At 39.2% G+C, this 21,837-nt stretch overlaps 1 long non-coding RNA gene across 1 annotated transcript in view; it reads left to right on the forward strand.

Moving 5' to 3' along the window:
* Positions 1-19,491, forward strand: part of LOC138095496 (uncharacterized) — a 28,601-nt gene extending 9,110 nt beyond the window's left edge. Inside the window, exon 3 of the long non-coding RNA XR_011146311.1 lies at positions 18,603-19,491. This is a non-coding gene — a long non-coding RNA (uncharacterized lncRNA). The remainder of the gene's footprint in view (positions 1-18,602) is intronic.
* Positions 19,492-21,837: the final 2,346 nt, after the last annotated feature.

The raw sequence follows: 21,837 nt of genomic DNA on the forward strand, positions 1-21,837 counted from the left end.
AGAAATTAGTGAAATCCATCCGTTAAATGTGTATTGTGAAGAAGTGAAAGTGTTAGTTGTTCGTTGCTCAGTCATGTCTAACTGTTTGCAACCCAATGGACTGTAGCCTGCCAGGCTTCTCTGTCCATGGCATTCTCCAGGCAAGAATACTGGAGTGGGTTGCCATGCTGTCTTCCAGGGGATCTTCCCAACCCAGCGATTGAACCAGAGTGTCCTAAAATGTGTAGTGTAGTTAATACTAAAGTATCAGTGTTCATTCCCTAGTTGTGACAACCATGCTATATATAAAGAAAGATGTTAACAATACGAGAAACTGGTATATGGGAACTCTCTGTACTATCTTGACAACTTTCCTATAAATCAAGCTTTAAATTAAAAGGTTGTTTAAAAGTTTGTTTAAATTAAAAAACCTCAGTAAACAACATTTAACTTACTATGATTATATAATGCAGAACTAAAGAGTTTATACTGTGATTTCATTTTTTTTTGTCTCGTGTGTCCAAAATCATGACCTGAAAGAGAATATTTCTAGGATTCACGGTCAAATAGATTACTTTTTTCTACTACTACATACATTTCTCAAAATTATATAATAGTTCAGTTTTCTTTATAGCTGAATCTTGACTTTCATAAATAGCTTTTTTTCCTCTCTAGAATTTAGAATTACTGTTTTTTTATTCTAAATGACATAATAAAATACCTTCATTATATTCTCAAAATGATCTGGTTTCTCTGTCATACTCAGTTTTAAGAATCCACTTTCTTCTTGGAGACAGTCTTTTTAGAGACTTTTGTCTTAGTGTGAGATTTGTTATTCTCCAGGTCTGCCACGTGGTTGTCATTCTGGATCTTTCCTTTCTGTGTCATTGGACTAGATATTCTATTTCTTAGATCCTGTGTTTTGTCTGGCTCAGATGGTAAAGCGTCTGTCTACGATGTGGGAGACCCGGGTTCAATCCTTGGGTTGGGAAGATTGCCTGGTGAAGGAAATGGCAATCCAGTCCAGTACTATTGGCTGGAAAATCTCATGGACAGAGGAGCCTGGTAGGCTACAGTCCATGGGGTCACAAAGAGTTGGACACGACTGAGTGACTTCGCTTTTGCTTTTCTTTTGCTTTCATTTTGCTGAACTGCATCCTTGATGTGTTCAGAACACTGCTTAATAACAAATTTTAGGGTTGATGTGTGTGTGAGAGTGTTTTTGCCTGAGCTTTATAGTTGATGGAGCTATGGGTATAGAATTTTAAGTTCAAAGTTACAAAAATTTTTTCTTCAGAACTTTGAAGGCAAAGCACATTGCCTTCAAGCATTTTGTGTGGTTACCAAGAAGCCTGATAGCTGATTATTTCTTACCTTCTGGAAGCTTTTTTGTTGTTGTTGTTGTTGTTAGCTCTTATAATAACTTTATTTTATTTTATTTTATTTTTAAATTTTTATTTTTACTTTGTTTTACTTTACAATACTGTATTGGTTTTGCCATACATTGACATGAATCCACCACGGGTGTACATGCGTTCCCAAACTTGAACCCCCCTCCCACCTCCCTCCCCATAACATCTCTCTGGGTCATCACTGTGCACCAGCCCCAACCATGCTGTATCCTGCGTCGGACATAGACTGGCGATTCGATTCTTACATGATAGTATACCTGTTACAATGCCATTCTCCCAAATCATCCCACCCTCTCCCTCTCCCTCTGAGTCCAAAAGTCCATTATACACATCTGTGTCTCCTTTGCTGTCCTGCATACAGGGTCGTCATTGCCATCTTTCTAAATTCCATATATATGTGTTAGTATACTGTATTGGTGTTTTTCTTTCTGGCTTACTTCACTCTGTATAATCGGCTCCAGTTTTATCCATCTTATCAGAACTGATTCAAATGAATTCTTTTTAACGGCTGAGTAATACTCCATTGTGTATATGTACCACAGCTTTCTTATCCATTCATCTGCTGATGGACATCTAGGTTGTTTCCATGTCCTGGCTATTATTAATAGTGCTGCGATGAACATTGGGGTACATGTGTCTCTTTCAATTCCGGTTTCCTCGGTGTGTATGCCCAGCAGTGGGATTGCTGGGTCATAAGGTAGTTCTATTTGCAATTTTTTAAGGAATCTCCACACTGTTCTCCATAGTGGCTGTACTAGTTTGCATTCCCACCAACAGTGTAGGAGGGTTCCCTTTTCTCCACACCCTCTCCAGCATTTATTGCTTGCAGATTTTTGGATCGCAGCCATTCTGACTGGTGTGAAGTGGTACCTCATTGTGGTTTTGATTTGCATTTCTCTAATAATGAGTGACGTTGAGCATCTTTTCATGTGTTTGTTAGCCATCTGTACGTCTTCTTTGGAGAAATGTCTGTTTAGTTCTTTGGCCCATTTTTTTTTATTGGGTCGTTTATTTTTCTGGAATTGAGCTGTATAAGTTGCTTGTATATTTTTGAGATTAGTTGTTTGTCAGTTGCTTCATTTGCTATTATTTTCTCCCATTCAGAAGGCTGTTTAAAATATTTTTCATATATGCCTGCCTCTTGAGAAATCTGTATGCAGGCCAGGAAGCAACAGTTAGAACTGGACATGGAACAACAGACTGGTTTCAAATAGGAAAAGGAGTACCTCAAGGCTGTATATTGTCACCCTGCTTATTTAACTTCTATGCAGAGTACATCATGAGAAATGCTGGACTGGAAGAAACACAAGCTGGAATCAAGATTGCCGGGAGAAATACCAATAACCTCAGATATGCAGATGACACCAGCCTTATGGCAGAAAGTGAAGAGGAACTAAAAAGCCTCTTGATGAAAGTAAAAGAGGAGAGTGAAAAAGTTGGCTTAAAGCTCAACATTCAGAAAACGAAGATCATGGCATCTGGTCCCATCACTCCATGGGAAATAGATGGAGAAACAGTAGGAACAGTGTCAGACTTTATTTTTTTGGGCTCCAAAATCACTTCAGATAGTGATTGCAGCCATGAAATTAAAAGACGCTTACTCCTTGGAAGAAAAGTTATGAGCAACTTAGATAGCATATTCAAAAGCAGAGGCGTTACTTTGCCGACTAAGGTGCATGTAGTCAAGGCTATGGTTTTTCCTGTGGTCATGTATGGATGTGAGAGTTGGACTGTGAAGAAGGCTGAGCACCAAAGAATTGATGCTTTTGAACTGTGGTGTTGGAGAAGACTCTTGAGAGTCCCTTGGACTGCAAGGAGATCAACCCTGGGATTTCTTTGGAAGGAATGATGCTGAAGCTGAAGCTCCAGTACTTATGCCACCTCATGCGAAGAGTTGACTCATTGGAAAAGACTCTGATGCTGGGAGGTATTGGGGGCAGGAGGAGAAGGGAACGACAGAGGATGAGATGGCTGGATGGCATCACGGACTCGATGGATGCGAGTCTGAGTGAACTCTGGGAGATGGTGATGGACAGGGAGGCCTGGCGTGCTGTGATTCATTGGGTCGCAAAGAGTCGGACACGACTGAGCGACTGAACTGAACTGAACTGAACTGATATGCCTTATACTAAAGAATAAGTTTCAAGAATGTATCTAAATAAGGATCTTATTGAGCTTTTAAAATATTTTTCATATATGCCTTATACTGAAAAATAAGTTTCAATAATATATCTAAATAAGGATCTTATTTTTATTCATTTGATTGGTGTTGGTATATTGCTTTTCAATATAAAGACTTGCATTTTACTTAAGTTTTCTGAAATTTTCTTCTGTTATTTATTTACTTATTTCCTCCTCTATATTTTCTTGATTTTCTCTGTCTGGAACTTCTGTTTATCTGACACTGAATCTTTTAAAGTTATATTCCATCTTTTATATCATTTGTTCCATATTTTCTTCTTTCTTTTTGCTGTATGTTCTGGGAAATATATTTGCCTTTATTTTCTAGTCCTCCTTTCAGAATGTTTTCACCATTCTTTATAAGGATGATAAACTCTTGACTGAGGTCATAGGGGCAGTGAGCCTTGTGTGTCATCAGGCTAACCTAGACTTGTTCATATGACAGATGCAAGGATCTAAGTGAGGTAAGCAGAACTGGAAACACTTTTGAAGTATAGACTTTGAACTGGCTGAGAAATGAACATTGTCACTCTGTTGGACCCTTTTGACCAAAATAAGTCATGAAACCAGCCCAGATTCAAGAAATATTTGTTAAATATTTTGTTTATATTTTTTCTTTCACTGTGAAGGAGCTTTTTAGCTTGATGTAATCCCATTTATTCTTGCTTTTGTTGCTTATGCTTTTGGTATCATATCCATAAAATCATGGTCACATCCAGTACAAGGAGCTTTTACCCTATGTTTTCTTCTAGGACTTGTATAGTTTCAGGTCTTAAGTTTAGCATCTTTTTTGTCATTAGATCACTTGCCTCTGAAATGAATGTTGCAGTTCTGTAAGGTGTCTTATGGAAGTTTTGCAGAAAATTTGGAGAATCTTTAATCTGTATAATGGAGAGTGGCCTTTATAGCCGGTCACCAGTGTCATATTTTGCAGTGTTCTCTTCTTTCCCCCTAACTCCTATCTAGATCACTACCCAGACACAATTGCCTTTATTTATTTATTCATTTTTTGCATGTGTCTCCTTTTGGCAATAGCCAAATAAATACATTTGCTCACTCTTGAGAATATTATACAAGATTCTAATCTACTTGTCCAAATGGAACCTGTTGTAGATACAAGACCTTCCAGTGTTTTCTGAACAAAGGAAAATTACCTTGACTTACTTTCTTTTCAATAGAATGTGGAAAATTCTTTTTTTTTGGTGAAGTCTTTTGGGTGCATTAAGCTTTCTCTGGGAGCAGTTTTGGGATAAAGAAGCTACTGCATAATCAAAAGAACATAAATATTTCTGCTGCCAACTGTCAATAAGATTTTGCCTAAAGATTTTTCTTTGAAAAGGGCTATTAAATAGAGCTACTAAACTAAATAATTAAAAGATAATGTAAATTTCAAAGTAGACTACAGTAGCAAATTGATATATAGGACTTTGGGCTGAGTTCTCAAAGCTGAGAACAGAGCATATTAGTGCCTGTAGGTTTTAGAGCAGAATACTACCTGATCTGTGTAGAGCTTGTTATGGTCACAGTTCTTGCTGGGGAAACAGTTCTAGGCAGTCCTTGCAGATCGTGGCTCAGTGCAGTGCCATGGGACTTGTCCAGCTCATCAGCAGCTGACTGGTGATGGCTGGACTCAGTACTCCATCCCTCCAGCTGTAGCCAGCCAGGGCCTATGAGATGCTGCCATGGAGGCACTGCTGGAGTAAGGGAAATGGTCATTTGCTGGTCAGTGAAACTTTTTCTTTGTTTTTTTTTTTTTTTTTTTAATTTAAGCAGAAGTTACAGTGATATAGGCAGTTGGTTATAGGAGCAAGAATCAGGAAACGCAAGTAAATAACTGAGTCATATTAGTGTTGAAATAATAAAAAATAGATCCACCAACTCCTGCTACAGCTGCCTGAATCTAAATCTTAAAAAATGTGTTTTTTCATCTGATCAGGTTCTATGTAGGTTTCATATAAGCTTGTTTTCAAGCATAAGTGAGATTTAGGCTACTAGAAGTAATGTTCATGTTTTGTCAGTTTATAGGAGACATTATTTCCTACCTCATTCTTCATACCTACCTACTTATCTGAGTGGTGCCAGTTGTTGCACTAGTGATTCTATTTGAAATTTCCACTATAATTCTTGTCCACTGAGCTATAAGAACTGACAGCATCTTCAGTTGTCATCATGACTCCTTTAGGCATAAGAAAGTGCAGTTAAGATTTTGTATGTTAGGAAAGGAAGGCTTGGTAAGATAGTGTTTATTTTACAGGGTAATAATCTTTTATCTGAATGTTCTCAATTCTCTTCCAGAAAGTGTCACTGGCAAATAAAAACTTCACTTCTTTTAAAAACAAAAAGACTTCTTCTAAAGAGAAAACATATAATAGGGAGTTAGGATTCCATAGAGAGTTCATGCTATTGGTTTCTAGTGGACCTGAAATAGATTTACCTGTGGTTATATAGAAATCTAGTAGGTGAAATTGGAGAGAGAGAGAAGAGAAGGGAGAGAAAGGGAAACAGACTGGGAGAGGGAGGGAGAGCAGAAGAGAGGAGAGAGGATCTGAGAGAATACAGTCTTCTTTTCCAGGTTTATGCTTTTCCTACCATGAACCTGAGAGAATAATCTGGCCTGTATTAACAACTGCAGGCCCTCACTGAGTTTCTGAAGATTTTCTGGAGAGAAATTGTGTTGAAATTCTCATGATCACTACCACCTCTGACTGTCAAGTAGATATTGGGGAAAACCTTTTCTCTCCCCAAGGTAAAGGTGAGATGTGTAAATTAGAAATACAGAATGTGTGGGAACCCCAGCCTGACCTTTTCTTGCTTTTCTTCCTGGTAGCTTTTCTCTCAGATACCACTGAAGTGACAGTATCTCTCTGTGATAGTACCTCTTGGACTTCCTTCTTCTTATTGGCTCTCATCACAGGGGCCTGCCTTTAGCAGTTGTAGTTCTTTAGAGTCCCCAATAATTTCCAGCTGCAGCTGTTTCCCGTGGTAGTGTTACACCTGATTTAACCCTAGGCCTCTTGCTTACTCCTTTAGAAACAGCGTCTGTTCTCAGCCTTGCTTTTAGCCTCAGTTCTCACTAATTCCTTCCTTCCTGCTCTCCTACCTTAATGGACTTATTCATACCAATATAGTGGCTTCCCAAATATAACCCACTGCTTGATACCTGCTCTTCATATCAGCGCCCAACTTTGGTTCAGGGGTTACTTATTTCTGTAATTTCTCAGGTGGAATTAACCTCTGCCTCCTTTGTTCTCCTCATCTGTTCTTTACAACATCTAACATAGCATCTGTGGTTCTTTGTTGTTTATGTCTCCCTTGAATAGAGCAGAAATGAATTATCCCTACCAAGCGCTGCACAAATTGCAGATTCTTGAGCAAATATTGTTGTTCTTTTAAGCCACTAAATTTAGGGATAATTTGTTTTGCAGTCATAGAAACTGAGTTAGATTTTGGTATTTGGAGATGTGGTGCCATGTGACAGAAACCTCAGAATGTAGTGGTGACTGAAGCTAAACTAGACAGGACTAGACAATGGGCAGAAGGTGGGAGGACATTGAAGAGATTGTTAGTGGAAGCCTAACGGTCAAGGAGGATTTCAGTGAAGGTTTAAAGGAAAGTGAGAAAGTATCATTGAGAGCAGGAGAAAAGATCCTTGTTATGCAACAGCAGAAAGTTTAGCAACATTGTCACTTATGGTAATGTGGAAAAGAGAAAATGGTTATAATGAATTGCACAAATTCAAAGGTATTGTCTGGCTGTTTCTGCTGCTTATAGTAAACTTGACAAGAGGAAGTGCTAGTGTGACGGCTTTTATCCCTCAAAATTCATATGCTGATGCCCAGTGTGAAGGTGTTAGGAAATGGGGAGGTGCTTGGAAGCACTTAAGTCTGAATGGCGGAGCCCTCAAGAATAGGATTAGTGCTTTTATAAAAGAGACCATGCAGAACTCCCTAGCCCTTTCCACCATGAGATAACACAGTGAGAAGGTGGCAATCTGCCCCCTGGAACGTTCTGGCCTTCACCAGAACCTACCATGCTGGCACACTGATCTTGGATTCCAGGATCCACAACTGTGAGAAATTAGTTTTTGTGGTTTGTAAGTCACCAAGCCTCTGGCCATTTCATTAATAGTAGTCCAATTAGACTAAGAGAGAGAAGCTAAGAAAAGAATTGTTAAATATAAAAGAACCAGAACTTACTGAGTTTGAAAATAAAACTGTTTTTTCCTACTTTCTCCAGGTGGCAGACAATTTTCAAATTAAGAAAAATCTTATGAGAAGAGATTAAATCTAGAGTATTGTGATTTACTCTAGATTCACATGGTTTATGAAACCAAGGGAGTGATTGTGACACTGTTTGATAAGGCCTCAGGAAATTTAATGTCATGCTTCACCAAGGCAAGTAGTCCATCTTGAGGATATACCATGCCTCACACATCTTTACTAGATGAAAACGTCCTCTAAGAATTTTAAGAGAATTGTCTCTCAGGATACCTAGAGGAAGCTCAAGGACATATACTGCAATTTATGAGTGTGATTTTTGTCTGATGAAGTGGATTATAAATTGATTCACAAGAAATCTACACAGTTAAAAGATTTTATTTTTTAGAGTGGTTTTAGGTTCACAGCAAAATTCAGCAGAGAGCACAGAGAATTCCCACATACCCCTTGTCCCTCTCGTATACACCTGAGTAGTACCTTTGGTAAAATTGATGAACCTGAACATTGATGCATCACTATCACCCCTGGTTTATAGTTTATAGAAGGTTTCACTCTTGGTGTATATTTTTTGTTGTTTTTCAGTTGCAAATTGTGTCTAACTCTCTGCAGTCCCATGAACTGACATGTATCCAGTATTCTAGCCCTTAAAAATCCTCTGTGCTTTGTCTTTTCACCTACCCTATCCCAATCCCTTGTTCAGTCACCAAGTCATGTCCAACTCTTTTTGACCCCATGAATTGCAGCACCCTAGGCTTCTCTATCCATCACTATTGCCCTCAGTTTGCTCAAACTCATGTCCATTGAGACAGTGATGCCATCCAACCATCTCATCCTCTGTCGCCCCCTTCTCTTCTTGCCCTCAATTTTCCCCAGCATCAGGGTCTTTTCCAATAAGTCAGCTCTTTGCATCAGGTGGCCAAATTATTGAAGCTTCAGTTTCAGCATCAGTCCTTCCAATGAGTATTTAGGGTTGATTTCCTTTAGGATTGACTAGTTTTATCTCCCTGCTGTCCAAGGGACTCTCAAAGGTCTTCTCCAACACCACAGTTCGAAAGTGTCAATTCTTTGGCACTCAGCCTTCTTTATGGTCCAACTCTCACATCCATCCATGTATGACTACTGAAAAATAGCTTTGACCGTAGCTTTGACTATACAGATCTTTGTCGGCAAAGCAATGTCTCTGCTTTTTAATACACTGCCCAAGTTTGTCATAGCTGTTCTTCCAAGGAGTAGGCATCTTTTAATTTCATGGCTGCAGTCATCATCTGCATTGATTTTGGAGCCCAAGAAATTAAAATCTGTCACTGTTTCCACATTTTCCCTATCTTATTTGCCTTGAAGTGCTATCATCTGCATATGTGAGGTTCTTGATATTTCTCTGAGCAATTTTGATTCCAGCTTGTGATTCATCCATCCTGACATTTCACATGATGTACTATAAGTTAAATAAGCAGGTTGACGATATACAGCCTTGATGTACTTCCTTTCCCAATTTTGAACCTGAAGCTGAATGATTCTGTGCAGACCCGTAAGACCTCTTAGAATTAACATCAAAAAAAGATTTCTTTTCATGACAGGGGACTGGAATGCAAAAGTAGGACGTCAGGAGATACCTTACATCAAGGTAAATTTGACTTTGGTTTGACCTTGGGAGTACAAAATGAAGCAGGGCATAGGCTAACAGAGATTTGCCAAGAGAACACAATGGTCATAGCAAATACTCTCTTCCAGCAACACAAGAGACTTTACACATGGACATCACCAGATGGTCAGTAGTGAAATCAAATTGATTAAATTCAGTTCAGTTGCTCAGTCATGTCCAGCTCTGACCCCATGGACTGTAGCACGCCAGGCCTCCCTGTCCATCACCAACTCCCAGAGTTTACTCAAACTCATGTACATTGAGTCAGTGATGCCATCCAACCATCTCACCCTCTGTCATCCCCTTCTCCTCCCGCCTTCAATCTTTCCCAGCAGCAGCGTCTTTTCACATGAGTCAGTTCTTCGCGTCAGGTGGCCAAAGTGTTGGAGTTTCAGCTTCAACATCAGTCCTTCCAATGAATATTCAGTACTGATTTCCTTTAGGATGGACTGGTTGGATCTCTTTGAAGTCCAAAGGACTCACAAGACTTCTCCAACACCACAGTTCAAAAGCATCAATTCTTCAGCACTCAGCTTTCTTTATAGTCCCACTGTCACACCCTTGCATGACTACTGGGAAAACTGTAGTTTTGACTAGACGGACATTTGTTGGCAAAGTAATGTCTCTGCCTTTTAATATGCTGTCTAAGTTGGTCATAACTTTTCTTCCAAGGAGCATGCATGTTTTAATTTCATGACTGCAGTCACCATCTGCAGTGATTTTGGAGCCCCCCAAAATAAAGTCAGCCACTGTTTCCACTGTTTCCCCATCTATTTCCCATGAAGTGATGGGACCAGATGCCATGATCTTCATTTTCTGAATGTTGAGCGTTAAGCCAACTTTTTCACTTTCTTCTTTCACTTTCATCAAGAGGCTTTTTGTTCCTCTTCACTTTCTGCCATAAGGGTGGTGTCATCTGCATATCTGAGGTTATTGATATTTCTCCCGGCAATCTTGATTCCAACTTGTGCTTCATCCAGCCTGGCATTTCTCATGATGTACTCTGCATAGAAGTTAAATAAGCAGGGTAACAATATATAGCCTTGATGTACCCTTTTTCCTATTTGGAACCAGTCCATTGTTCCATGTCCAATTCTAAACTGTTGCTTCCTGACCTGCATACAGATTTCTCAAGAGGCAGGTCAGGTGGTCTGGTATTCCCATCTCTTTCAGAATTTTCCAGTTTGTTGTAATCCATACAGTCAAATGCTTTGGCATAGTCAATAAAGCAGAAATAGATGTTTTTCTGGTACTCTCTTGCTTTTTCAGTGATCCAGCAGATGTTGGCAATTTGATCTCTGGGTCCTCTGCCTTTTCTAAAACCAGCTTGAACATCAGGAAGTTCATGATTCATGTATTGCTGAAGCCTGGCTTGGAGAATTTTGAACATTACTAACGTGTGAGATGAGTCAGTTATGTTGTTGTTTGAACATTCTTTGGCATTGCCTTTCTTCTTTGGGATTGGAATGAAAACTGACATTTTCCAGTCCTGTGGCTACTGCTGAGTTTTCCAAATTTGCTGGCACATTGAGTGCAGCGCTTTCACAGCATCATCTTTCAGGATTTGAAATAGCTCAACTGGAATTTCATCACCTCCACTAGCTTTGTTCGTAGTGATGCTTTCTAAGGCCCATTTGTCTTCACATTTCAGGATGTCTGGCTCTAGGTGAGTGATCACACCATGGTGATTATCTGGGTCATGAAAATCTTTTTTGTATAGTTCTTCTGTGTATTCTTGCCACCTCTTCTTAATACCTTCTGCTTCTATTAGGGCCATACCATTTCTGTCCTTTATTGAGCTCATCTTTGCATGAAATGTTCCCTTGGTATCTCTAATTTTCTTGAAGAGATCTCTAGTCTTTCCCATTCTACTGTTTTCCTCTATTTCTTTGCACTTAGGTCAATAATTACTAGGGTAATTTTTTAATACAGTCTTAGTAGCTGAAATAATTAGAATGGTTTATCCTTTAGGATTTATTTTTTAAATTAAGTTCTGGTAATAAATTTATGCTGGCTTCATGAAATGAATTGAGACACCTTTCATCTTTCTGAAAGATATGAAATAATTTAAATAATATTGTAATTATTTGTTCCTAAAAGATAGACTAAGATTTAAAGGTTTTTTTGGATGTATTATTATTATCTAAAATAATAGTCACCTTTCCAATCCCTTTTTTGGTAATTCATCAAGTTGGCTTTCTACTTGGTTTTCTCTGGTTTATTTGTATTTTCTAGGAAATCACACATTTATTTTATTTCTAGTCTTGCTAATATTTGTTTTGTCTTCACATTTTTAAGCAGGATCTTAAATGGTGTGTGTGTTTGTATGTGTGTGTATGTATCTTGTTTGTTAGTCTTTAAAACAGCATCTTTTGGAATTATTTAGTAACTCTTCTACTGTTTTTCTGTATCATAGATTATATCTGTTATCTTTATTCGCTCCTCAAATCTTCTTTTAGTTAACTTTGTGCTTTTTAAAAAATACTTAGGATAAACATGTTTCTGTACTTGTGCTCATTTGTTTTCATAATGAAAGGATTTAGGGACATCAGTTTTTATCTAATTATGGCTTTTTCTGTGTTCTGTATACTTTTTGTAGTTACTTTTTCATTAATTTCTTAAGTGTTTGTGGGCTTCCCAGGTGGCACTAGTGAATAAAGAACCTGCTTGCCAATTCAGAAGACCCAAGAGAAGCAAGTTCTGTCCCTAAGTCAGGAAGATCCCCTGGAGGAAGAAATGGTAATCTACTCCAGTATTTTTGCCTGGAGAATACCATGGACATAGGAGCCTAGTGGGCTACACTCCCTGGGATCTTAGAGAGTTGGACAGACTGAAGTGACTTAGCATGCATGCAATCACGAGTGTTTGTGATTTTCACCTTGATCAGGAGTCAATTTTCAAATCGTTAAGGTATTTCAAACTTTTAAAAATTATTTCTTGTATTATTAAATTATGATCAGTGACTGTGACTTGTAATATATTTACTTTTAAGTATTTCTTGTGGTTTGCTTTGTGGACTTTATTGCACCTTTAGTATTCTCTTCAAGGAACGCTTTCTTATTTTGCCATATAGGTAGGCTGAGAATTTTCCAAATCTTTCAGTTCTAGTTCCTTTTTGCCTAAGAATTCCATCTTCAAATCATTTCTCTCTTTTCACATTTTGCCATAAGTAGTCAGGAGGAGCTAGGCCACTCCTTCAGTATTTTGCATAGAGATATCCTCAGCTAAATGTTCAATTTAATTACTTGCAAGTTCTACCTTCCACAGAACACTAGAAAATGAAGTCAGTTCAGTCAAGTTCCTTGCTACTTTATAATAATGATCACTTTTTCTCCAGTTTTCAATGACGTGTTCCTCATTTCCATCTGAGAGCTCATCCTAATGGCCTTTGTGGTCCATACTTCTACCAACATTCTCCTTAGGGTTACTTAAATATTCTCTAAGAAGACTGAGGTTCTCTCTCCTCTCTTTTCTTTCTGAACCCTTAGCATAAATACCTTTGATGCTCATATTTCTAGTGTGTACCTCTAAACTCTTCCAGCTGCTACTAGTAAATCAGTTGCAAAATCACTTCCACTTTTTAGGTTATTTGTTATGGCAGCATCCCACTCTCAGTACCAAAATCTGTAGTCGTCAAGGTTCTCCCGAGAAGCAGAACTTCTAGGACCTGAGGAATCCCATGATCTGCTCTCTGTAAACTGGAGACCTGAGAATGGCAGTGGTGTAATTCAGTCTGAGCCTAAAGGCCTGAGAGCCAGAGGAGCCAGTGAGGTAAATTCCACTTCAAGGGCAGAAGATGAGATGAGATGTCTCAGCTCGGTGAAGCTGGGGAAAAGAAGCAAATACGTCCTTCCTCCACCTTTTGCTCCATTTAGGCCCTCAACAAATTGGATGGTGCCCATCCACAACTGGGCAAGGCATTCCAGTGAGTCTACCAATTCAAATGCTAATCTTACCCAGAAACTCCCTCATAGACCCCAGAAATAATATTTAATGTGAGTACCTATTGGCCAGTCAAGTTTATGCATAAAATTAACCATCATACATATAAACATAGGAAAAAAAATCACTGAAATTAAACTTCAGAAGATGAATTTAGGAGAATCACTCTGGAGATCAATCCAAATTAGTGGATTGGAAAAATCAAGAGGAAGAATATCTAAGAACTAAGAACAAATTCATGCAGAGAAATAAATTATAACAAAATCATTCAGAGGTTGATTTTCCACATATCATTTCCATGGGCATTATTGGAGCCTGTGCATAATCAAAATACTGGTGTAAATCAAGGAAGAAAAAAACAAAATTGAGGGAACAGGATCCAACATAAAAGAGACAAAGGAATTTACTGAATGTGGTAAAGAGACACATCAAATGATAGCTCTGTAGCAGGCCTGAAAATGAATTGATCTAGATTGTAACAGGTCAGAAAGCTCAAGGAGAGACTTCTTCAAGAAGGTGAAATGAATAAAATACCCAGTAGGTTTGACTCTATTGGGAAGAGATTTACACAAGCTCTGGAGAATATGGGAGGAAAAATTAATGTTAAAACATAGAAAAATTAATGTTAAAACATAGAGAAATATTAAAACAAAATTCTTAATTAGAGAAAATAATCATAGTAAACATGATTCAGCTATCATAGTGTTTACATGGTCAACATAAACAATATTAATCTAAACAATAGATATGGGTCCTGCAGTATTATCTTATTATCTGCAGTATTATCTGTGGTATTGATACCACAGACCTTTAGAAGGGCTGGCTAGGGGAGCTGTGTGAGGGAGAGAGACTAGGAGAAAATGGATATTGATTTATCATAACTTTATAAGATTTTGGAAGAATGTGGGAACCCAAGTGTGTGTGTGTGTGTGGGAGGGGATGGGGTAAGAATGGTGGTTATATGTGAGAGAGCTAAATTCTCATCTTCTGTATTAATAATAGATATTATCAGTAGATAGTAAAGTCAGTAACTGGTAGTAAGAACATAAGACTGTAAACATGTTATGTAGAGACTGGGGATAAATACCAGAAACCAACAAGAAGAATTGAAAGCTGTTGCCTTCCAGGGTGAGAAATTTGAAATGTGTGGAATTGTGAAGTGAACTGAAAGTTGCTCAATTATGTCTGACTCTTTGCACCCCATGCACTGTAGCCTACCAGGCTCCTCTGTCCATGGAATTCTCATGGGTTGCCATTCCCTTCTCCAGGGGATCTTCTCAACCCAGGGATCGAACCCAGGTCTCCTGCATTGCAGGCAGATTCTTTACTGTCTGAGCCACCAGGAAAGCCCCTGAAATATGTGGGGCCTAATGTTTTTCATAGCAAATCTTATAAAATTTTAAATGCACATGTGTGACTTTGCCAAAAATACCTTCCCCACCAACCATAGATTAAAAACAAAATGGAATAACAAAAGAAGACATAAACTTAATAGATTCAGGAGATACAAGGAGGAGTTCTACAAGGTTAAAAAAAAGAAAATTGTAAGAACTCATATTAGAAAGAAGATCTGCATTTTGAAGAATACCCCATTCCTTTCCCTCAGTCCAAATTTCAGTTAGCATTGATGAGGAAAACTAATAGATGTATTCCTATACATTTTTTAAGTTTCAGGGATAACAAAATCTTGCTGGGTTCCAGAAAGAGAAAAAAAGTTACTTGTGAAGGAAAAAAAAAAGATGAGAGTGAGACTCAATTTCCTGCATTGAACTTTGGAGACTAGAAGATGGTAGGATAATGTCACTGAACTAGTGATAGAATTACATTGGTGAATCCTATACTGGGCTAAGTTATCAGTCACCTGTCAGGGAGAGAGATGTGCAGATGTTTGAGGAGTCTTGAGAAAATACACTAACCAACAAAAGGATTTGAACAGTGATTATGGGAAATGGAAAGATAAGAGGAAATGGTGCTAAGTAATGAAGTTGTCAATATACACATGGTCCAGTTTTAGTGGTTAGAGGCCAGCTTAGAAAATGTTTACTATAAGCTCTAAATAAGTATTCTTTTTTTCTCAACCTTTCAGCCTGAAAATTTTCAAAATAGAAATCTGAAAGACTTTTGCTTAGATTAACCAGTTTCTTTTGCAGTAGAGTGCTTCCGATTCTTTGGAAATAGCTGATTCTAGGGCAGGAAAAATAGGTGAGCCTCCATTTTTTTTTTAACATGACAAAGAAATGTGCCATGATAAAAGGGCAGAGAATGCATACAAAAGATTTATTGGTGAGTGCCTTTTGAAAAACCACCTGTCAGGGAGTGAACAAAGCGGGATTGGAAGAGGAGGAAGTTCAGCTGCACTGTGAGCTCTAGACCTGATATAGTCCAGCTGTGACTGTCGTATTTGTCCATTTGTTGTCAAAATTGGACAAAGGAGTATGAAGAGATAGATCCCTTTCATACATGCCCATCATATGACAAGCATACATTTGTCATCTGGCAATAAAAAATACCCTGCACTTTTGTGACAGAAGCCCTGCCTCTTTCTGATGATCAAGATCAATTACTCCTGCCAGATGTGTTTCTTGGCTCAAGGTACTTGGAGTGACCAGGCAACAGTTGTAACTTAAAGTTTAATGGGCTCTGTCCCTTGGTCGAGGACAAGGGACTTCCAGATTCATAGAACCTAGCTTTGCAGGGAAAGGAAATATAAATTTCTAAATGGTCACTGGGACTGAGGAGGCCATTCCTGCTGCTTCCCCTTGTTTCTTGCCTACGTGTATGTTACTTACAGATGCTATAGCATAATGCTTACTGATTTAGGGCATAACTACAACCCAGAGGAGGATGTCCTATCTTCACATGGTATCATCACCTCAACCATGCCTTCAGAATGCTTTTCAAGCATTCCAGATCACTGTCTCAGATTGGCAGCTTCTGAATGTTGTGGTATGTAATAGGACGAGTGGACTGAGCAATCTTTATTGATACCTCCCTTGCTTTAGTACATCTGGTTGGTAGCAAAGTTCTGTAGGATATAAAGTGGACTAGAAACATTGTTAAATCTCAGGTACTGGTGTTAAGTCTCTGTCTTCTTTCCTTATTCCATTTTATTTTTAATTTAGGTTTGGGAGTTTATTTTTGGCAAAGTCATAAATGTGCATCATTTAAAATTTTCTAAGTCACAAGCTCACATTTATACTTGTGGTCAGGGAAGGCAAATCCATATCTGTAATAAGTGTTGATTCTGGTCAAAGTGAATCACTGCCCCTTTCAGAGTGGGAAAGGGTCCAGTGTAATCAGTTTACACTGTCTGATGGTCTCCTGGGGGAAATGTTCTCTACTGGGGGTTCAGCTTTGGTCTCTTTCAGATTAGATAATCTGTTTTAGCACTTAGCTAGATCAGCCTTGGTGAGAGGGAGCCCAGACTGTTGGGCCCATGCTTAGTTGCTGTTTCTGCCACCCTGGCAGCTTAGCCCATTATGCCAGCACTAAGGTGGTCAGTGACATGATGGATGATGTCAGCTGGTTAGTATTCTGTATACTTGGCTGTTTAGTGCCTCTTCCATGGAGGAGTACTTTCTGATGGGTGTTAATATGTTAATAATACATTAATCCAAAGATTCTCACATTTTATGTCCATTCCCACAGGACTGTCTTCATGCCCTGTTCCCAGGAAAACCAGTCAAGAGACTTTGATCTTTTAGATGAAATTAAAGAGGCCCTGAGCTAGCAGAGTGGCAGAGACTATAAATAAACATATCTGAACAGTATTTCAGGTTAGGCTTGTGATACTTTAGAGACTCCAACATTTTCAGTTTGATTAATTATGAGGATCAGAAATTCATCTTAACTGAGGCAAAGGATTTAGGGAAAAGTTGGTCTGTAGGTGAGACGGATACATTTTATTTATTTATTTATTTTTATTGGAGGATACTTTCTTTGCAATGTTTTTAGTTTCTGCTGTACAACAGCATTAATCAGCTGTAAGTGTACATCTCTCCCCTCCCTCATGAGCCTCCCTCCCTCCCATTCTCCTGTCCTAGCCCTCTAGGTCACTATGGAGCACCAAGCTGTGTTATACAGCAGCTTCACACTAGCTGTTTTATACATGGCAGTGTGTTTATGTCACTGCCACTCTCTTCATTCATTCCACCTTCTCCTTCCCCTGCTGTGTCCGCAAGTCTGTTCTCTACATCTGTGTGTCTGTTCCTGGTCTGGAACTCAAGAAAGAGGTCAGAATTAGAGACAAACACATAGCCATGTTATAAGGCTACCCATTTCACAACTCAGAACTGCAGGGAAAAGTTTATTTGCTATCACTGCTCTCATTCACCCTCTACAAATCTCAATTTGCTGGTTATTGGGAGATTGGTAGTATGAGGGGACAAACAAATAACAGTAACAAAAAATACAAGGAAATTGCCAGGTTTTAAACTTGGGCTCGTGTAAGCATTTAAACATTTCCTTTCAGTTTTCAGTAGTGTTTAATGTCTTAGTATAACTGCTCTCTTAAGCGTTTCTCTCTGTTATCTGAGTATGTGATGGAGGGGTGGCTTCTGTGATCTTATGGCTTGAAGAAGGCAGGATTCTCAGATTTCTATATTGTCTCAAGGTTCCTCTGGTCACCATGGTGATGTCTTCTGTCAGTTGCTGCTCTTCTGTTTGGGCTCCTCTTCTTTAGTTTGGTCAGAGCCCAGTGATGCTTCTTGGCTCTCAAGACCTCTGGTGCTAGAGACCCCTCTGAAATCTGGCAGTGAGTTGGGGTCAGTTCAGCTTGGATGGCTCACTTTGAGCCATGACCCTCAGCCTCACACAGAAACCTCAACTGGCTATCTCTCTAGCTAGATATTCTGGGGTTAACCTATGCCAGCTTTGGGGATGCTAAGCTCAGAGTGCCTCTTTAACAAAACTCAATTGCCAAGTTTTTGTTACCATATTTTGCTACTTTCCTATTTATTTGCAGTTTGTTTAGTATTTGTCACTACCTACCCTTCCCTTGCAATATACATGTACATAAGAATATCAACTCATGATAATGGGGACCTTGTCAGTCTTGTTCATCACTGAATCACAAACTCCAAGGATAAGTACCTGTCATATGGTTGGCCCTTAATAGATTTTTGTTAATGAAGGACAGAAATAATAGATGAAATCCCTAAGTAAGAGTATATCAAGTGAGAACAAGATGAGGACTGAACTGTTTAGTTCATCTTCTACCTTCTCTTTTAGAGGTAGGAAGCAGAAGAGGTTCCAGGGAAGAAAACTGAGAACTGATCAAAAGAAGTATGAAGAGGATGGAGTGCAGAAGATGGGAAGAAGCATGTTCAGTCGAGTGTGATAATGCCCAAAACGTCAGGAGTTGAGTCGGAGTAACTGAAGCTGACAAGTCTGTTGATGACTGGTAATCTGGGGGAGGAAAGCAGTATCAAGATACAAGTCTGAGAAAACTCAGGTCTCAAGAAATTGTGCCATCAAAGGGAGAAGATAACTGTGGCAGCAAGTAAAGTCTTTTATGAAGATTGATGGTGAAGGTAGGAAGGAGTTGGGATTTGTCACTGGGCTCTTTGGAAATAGGACTCAATGGAGGGCTCTTTCCCCCCAAGACAGAAGAAGCTTGGTGTTTTGATACGTAGGGAGGAACTGGTGAGGAAAAGAGGAGGAAGACTGAATAAAGAGATAATTCATGAGTTAAGGTCTCAGAACTTAACTGGAAAAGCATGAGATCACCCTTGGAATGGAAGGCAAGAAGGAAAGAGGAATGAGTGGGAAATAGAAGGTGTGAGGCGAATGGGAAGAACACACAGGAATTTCCATCAGCTTTTGCTTAATGAAATAGAGGTATCCCGATTATCCGCTAAGAGTACATGTATATAGACCCCTGTGAGAACTGGTCTCCTACCTCCCACACTTCATTTGCGTGTTCTTTGACTATTTCCTGACTGAGGGTAAATAGCCAGGCTCCCTGGAAATGCCTTTCCAGAGTTCTGAAGAAGAGAACTCTTTAGTTCTTGTTCAAACTGAGGGGACTTGGGTGCCCTGGAGTTCCACAGAATTCATATGCAGATCTCAGTAGATCTCAAACTCACCTCTGTTTGTGATCCTGGGTTGTGTAACTAACATGGATAATTCAAATATCACAACTTTCCGTTTCTTTTGTACCTCAATAATGCTGATTCATTATCAAATAAATAAAATTTATTTACTCCAAATGTTTCATCTTTGTTGGTGCTCTTAACTGATGAGAGAGTCCATCAGTATGTTGTTTTGGATTAACTTATGAAAATGAAGAGTTTATAGATTATATGCTGATGGGAAAATTACCTGCTGAGGTAGCTTCATATTTGTTCTTTATTCTACTGATTTCATATATATGAATTTTGCAAAATGTGAGTTTTTGAATGAGCACACACACACACATATTTATATATATATAAGGAAGTACATAATGTCCATGTCTGAAGCCAAAATATTTAAAGTTATTTCAAATTAATAAAAGTTTATATGTAATAATACTTTGCTTGTGCTTTTTAACTGTCATTCATTTATTCATTTACCAAATACTTACTGGCTACAATGTGCAGGTTCTGTTCCAGGTGCTAGGAGTATAAATGCTCAAAAGATACAGTCCCTGAGTTTCAAGAAATTTATGGTCTGGTTATAGAAGACAGATGTTGTAATAAAACAAGTACTGTGGTATATTGTATGTGCCAAGAAAGAAATATGTACAGGGTGAACTAGGGCCTGAGGGAGGGAGTAGTCAATTTCTGTTTCAGAAGAGTGAGAACTTGCTGTCAAAAAGTTCTGAGGTAGAAGGCAGATTGCCCTGCACCCAGGGTAAGGCAATTGGAGATCCATTCCCTATGAACTGAAACTCCAAGAAGAGAAAAGCAGGATAATTAAGGGAAGAGGCTGGACCCTGCCCAAACTCCCCAACCATGCATGCACAGGAAAGTCTCCTTGGATGTTAAAGGAGGAGTTACGTCAAAGGATGTTCTATACCCATACGCCTTTTTGGTAAAATCCATCTTGGCTAAAAGATGCGTGTGCACATGTGGGAGTAGCCTAAGATATACCGAATATGGACTGAACCAGCCAGTCAAAACGACTGGCCAAAGGAAACCCGTAAGAAATACCCCATAAAATTAATTCAAACTGCCACGACAGTGCAACTCAGGAACTGTTCCTGAGTCTGCTCGTGTCTGTCCACACGTACTGTACTCTTTTTCTTCTTAATAAATACTTCACATGCTTCACTATTTTCTGTATCTTTGTGGAAATCCTTTTCTGCAAAGCCAAAAGGCTGGGGCCCATGTCATGGACCACTGGTCTAGTGGGTAGGATCTGATGCTTTCACTGCCATGCTGCTGCTGCTGCTGCTGCTGCTGCTAAGTCACTTCAGTCGTGTCCGACTCTGTGTGACCCCAGAGATGGCAGCCTACCAGGCTCTTCTGTCCCTGGGATTCTCCAGGCGAGAACACCGGAGTGGGTTGCCATTTCCTTCTCCAATGCATGAGAGTGAAAAGTGAAAGTGAAGTTGCTCAGTCGTGTCCGACTTCATGATCCCATGGACTGCAGCCCACCAGGCTCCTCCATCCATGGAATTTTCCAAGCAAGAATACTGGAGTGGGGTGCCATTGCCTTCTCCATGAGCCCGCCTCAATCTCTCCATGGGAACCCACCCCCTACCTCAGTCCCCACCCCCAAGCCACTGCAGGCCAAGGCCATCTTAGGTAAGTGTTACTGATGAAATGGTACCCGAATCTTGAAATGTAAGAAAGTGTTTTTGTTAAGTTTGCCATTAGATAATACGAAGTCTTTGAGGACAAAGAACTTCCTTTTATACAAGTTTGTATTCTAGCACAAAAGAAGATTTTGCCAATAAATGAAAGTCTCTTTAGGTTTCTAAACAATTTCAGACTATTGAATATTATAAAGGAATTTCTGTTTTCAAATACCAGCAGGTGGCAGTATTACCCCATGAAAAAAGACTGATTGCCAAAAGCTGAAAATGTCTTTCCTGAATTTCCATATCTGATAATGAGGGTGTTCTGGATTAAAAATGGATGAGAAAAACTAAGTTTGAATTTTTTAATTTTTCTCAACAGGCCAATTGAAAATGCCAGTGTCAGAACCCCACCCCCCTCCTTTCGATTCATCCTGAGCCCAAGAAATCTCCATAAAATTGACCTGGATACCTTTCATTCAAGGCTTGTGGGAGGCTGAAGCCCACCTCAAGATTTCTCCACTACACTGACCCAAGAAGAAAAACAGCTCCCTGTCTGATGCCCAGTAAAAGCCAATTCATAGAAAATATTCATGAATCTAAGAGATGTTAGTGATGATTTGGGGAAAGGATGAAGGATAGAGTTTACACAGCAGCAATGCAAACAAGCACAAGTGAATTGGCCTCCCAGGTCTCAAAATGTCCTTCAGCCATGCACCATCTTGAAGTTTCATGGAATTC

This window comes from Capricornis sumatraensis, chromosome 19 (genome assembly GCF_032405125.1).
Source record: "Capricornis sumatraensis isolate serow.1 chromosome 19, serow.2, whole genome shotgun sequence".
NCBI classification, from domain to species: Eukaryota; Metazoa; Chordata; class Mammalia; order Artiodactyla; family Bovidae; genus Capricornis; species Capricornis sumatraensis.